The 3,631-nt window shown below is 37.9% G+C and overlaps 1 protein-coding gene across 1 annotated transcript in view; it reads right to left on the reverse strand.

The window, feature by feature from the left end:
- The window catches only part of IRF2 (interferon regulatory factor 2), a 132,788-nt gene that overhangs the window by 62,337 nt on the left and 66,820 nt on the right, over positions 1-3,631 (reverse strand). The gene's annotated exons all lie outside the window — the stretch shown is intronic.

Here is a 3,631-nt window from a genome sequence, read left to right on the forward strand (position 1 = left end):
AAGATGGAGGGTCAGAGAAAAAGGGAAGACCCCCAGTGAGATGGATTAGCAAAGTGACAGCATCAATGGGCTCAAGTGTGGCAACAATTGTGAGGTCGGCCCAGGACCGGGCAGTGTTTCGTTCTATTGTACATAGTATCGCTATGAGTCAATACCATCTGGATGGCACCTAACAACAGCAACATAGCTAAGAAGGGTCTGGTATCCAGAATTTATAAGAACTCTTACAACTCACCAGCAAAAACACAAAGAGCCCAATTTAAAAAATGGACAAGAAAATATGCAAATAGCCAACAAGTACATGAGAAGTTACTCAATTTCATTTTTTATTAAACCCACTAACATCAAATCGATTTTGACTCACGGAAACTCTATCGCCTTGGTCTTTTCTAATGACTGCCTCTTGGTCTATGTACAGATTCCACATGAGCACAACTAAGTGTTCTGGAATACCCACTCTTCACAATATTATTCACAGTTTGTTATGATCCACACAGTTGAATGCCTTAGTATAGTCAAGCCAAGATAAATCTGACTTCAGCAATGATACCCCTCATTCCATGTCTTCTTTTGAATTTTGTTTGAATTTCTGGCAGTTCCCTGTTGATTTACTGCTGCAACATTTTAAAGGTATTTTCAGCAAAATTTTACTTGCCTGTGATATCATGACACTGTTTAATAATTTCTGCATTCTGTAGGATCACCTTTTTTTGGAATGAGCATAAATGTGTATCTCTTCCCATCATTTGGTCAAATAGCTGTTTTCCAAATTTCTTGGCATAGATTATTAAGTGCTAGAAGTGCCGCATCAGTTTACTGAACTATTTCAATTGGTATTTCGTCAATTCCCAGAGCCTTGTTTTCTAATAATATCTTCAGTACAGTCTGAATATCTTCCTAGGTTCTTGATTATATGCTGCCTCCTGAAACTTCTGAACACTAACCAGTTCTTTGCTAAAATGACTCTATGTATTCCTTGCATCATCTTTTGATGCTCCCATTTTGCCCATATTGTTAGGTGCTGTTGAATTGGCTCGGGCTGACAGAAACCCTATGTTCTTGTTGTTGTTGTTGTTAGGTGCCCTCTAACTGGTACCAACTCATATACAACCCTATGCACAGCAGAACGAAACACTGCCCAATCCTGGGCCAACCTCACTACTGTTGCCACGCTTGAGCCCATTGATGCTGCCACTTGGCCAATCCATCTCATTAGGGGTCTTCCTCTTTTTCTCAGACCCTCCACTTTACCAAACATGATATGTACAACAGAATAAAATACTGACTGGTCATGCACCATTCTCATAATTGTTGTTATGTTCGAGCCCATTATTACTACCACTGCCAATCCATTTTGTTGGGGATCTCCCTCTTTATCGATGACCCTCCACTTTACCAAAGATGATGTCCTTCTCCAGGGACTTCCTGACAACGTGTCCAAAGTACGAAAGATAAAGTTTTACCATCCTGGCTTCCAAGGAGCAATTCAATCATATTTCTTCCAAAACAAATTTATTTGTTCTCTGGAAGACCATGGTGCTTTCAATATTATTCCCCAATACCGTAATCTAAATATATCCATTTCTCTGTCTTCGTTATTCATTGTTTAACTTTCATATGTATATGAGATGACTGAAAATACCATGGCTTGGGTCAGGCCCACTTTGTTCTTTAATATTTTAAAGAGTTCTTTTGCAGCAGATGTGCCTAATGCAACATATCCTTTGATTTCTTGACTGCTGGTTCCATGAGCATAGATTGTATATCCAAGTAAAATTACATATTTGACAACTTCAATCTTTTCTCAGTTTATCATGATGTTATTTATTTGTCCAGTTGTAAGAATTTCATTTTCTTTACACTTAGGTACAAGCCATACTGAAGGTACAATCCATCAGCATTTGGCCCATAGAATCTATCAGTATCACAACTTGCTGCTTGAATTTTTTCTTCAGTTCTTTCAGCTTAAAATATGCTGAGCATATTCTTCTCTTTTGGTTTTCTAACTCCTGGTCTTTGCACATTTCATTACAACACTTTACTGTGTCTTCTTGAGCTGTCCTTCAAATTTTTCTGTTAAGATCTTTTTCTTCATCATTTCTCCCATTTACTTCAGTTACTCTACATTCAAAAGCAAGTTCCAGGGTCTCTTCTGAACATCCACTGGGTTTTTTTCTTTCTTTCTTGTCTTCTTAATGACCTTTTGTTTTCTTCATGTAGATGTTCTTGATGTCATCTCACAACTCTTCTGGTCTTTAATCATGAGGGATCAATGCCCCAAGTCTGTTCTTGAGATAGTTTCTAAATTCAGGTGGGAGATACTCAAGGTCTTATTTGGGTTCTCATGAACTTGTTTCAATTTTCTTCAGCTTCAGCCTGAACCTGCATCTGAGCAATTGATGGTCTGTTCCACAGTTCACCTTTGACCTTGTTTTGGATGATTATTTTAAACCTTTCCACCATCTCTGCCCACAGATGTAGTCAATTTGATTTCTGTGCATTCCATCTGGTGAGATCCATGTGTATAGTCATCTTTTATGTTGCTTTAAAAAGTTATTTACAATGAATTAGTCAATTTTCCTAGATTCCTATTTGATACGTTCCACATTGTGATTATTAATGGATGTTTGAAGGTCCTGAAAGCTTTGCTCCACCCCAGTCATTAAAGCCAACTTTACTTTGAGGAGGCAGCTCTTCCCCAGTCATGTTTTGTGTGCCTTCCAAACTGAGGGGCTATTCTTCTGGCAGTATATCACACAATATTCAGCTTCTATTTATAAGATTTGCAATGACTAATCGCTCAGGAGTGGATTATTTCTTTCTAGTCTGTAAGCTCTGCTGAAACCTATCCACCATGGTCATTTCTTTGGGGATTTAAAACAAACGTGGCCTAACATCCAGCATCACAGCATTACACAAGTTACCACAGTCCAACAATCTGACAGAGGAGTTGGGGACCTGGCAAATAGTAAGTTCTTAATAAGTGTTAGCTTCTATTGTGAGTAATATTTATTACCGATGTCTCTTCAACTCTCCTTTACTTTTAGCTCTCCTTTCCTGCTATACCTCCATGTGCTTTCTATTAACTGGGCAGGCAGAGCATACCATGAATCCTTGTTTGTTTTCTTCTTTGGGAAGAAGTTAGTAATTACAGGGTTCCTCCAGCATCTAAGTCTAAAACACTATCGATACTGTTGTTGTTGTTGTTAAGTATCGCGGAGTCGGTTCCAACTCACAGTGACCCTGCACAGGATTTCTGAGGCTGTAAATCTTTACAAGAGCAGAATGCCTCATCTTTCTCCCACAGAACCGCTGGTAGTTTCGAACTGCTGCCCGACTCATAACCACTATGCTATCGATACTACAAGCCTAAAAACTCATTGTTTGCCATCAATTTCACTTTTGTACACACGACTTTAAACTTTTAAAGTCACATAAAACGTAACATGGACTATTTAAATTAGGATTTACTTTGTACCCTACGTTGTTTCCAAAAGGACTCACTTAAATAGATACATTCAAACACAATAACATTAAATAAAATCTAAGTGAAATGAGTAAATAAAAAAGAACCAAAAAAAATGAAGTTTATACATATCTGAAAAGATAAAATGAATCAAGGAATGAGATT

Source organism: Chrysochloris asiatica, unplaced genomic scaffold, assembly GCF_000296735.1.
Source record: "Chrysochloris asiatica unplaced genomic scaffold, ChrAsi1.0 scaffold00011, whole genome shotgun sequence".
Lineage (NCBI taxonomy): Eukaryota > Metazoa > Chordata > Mammalia > Afrosoricida > Chrysochloridae > Chrysochloris > Chrysochloris asiatica.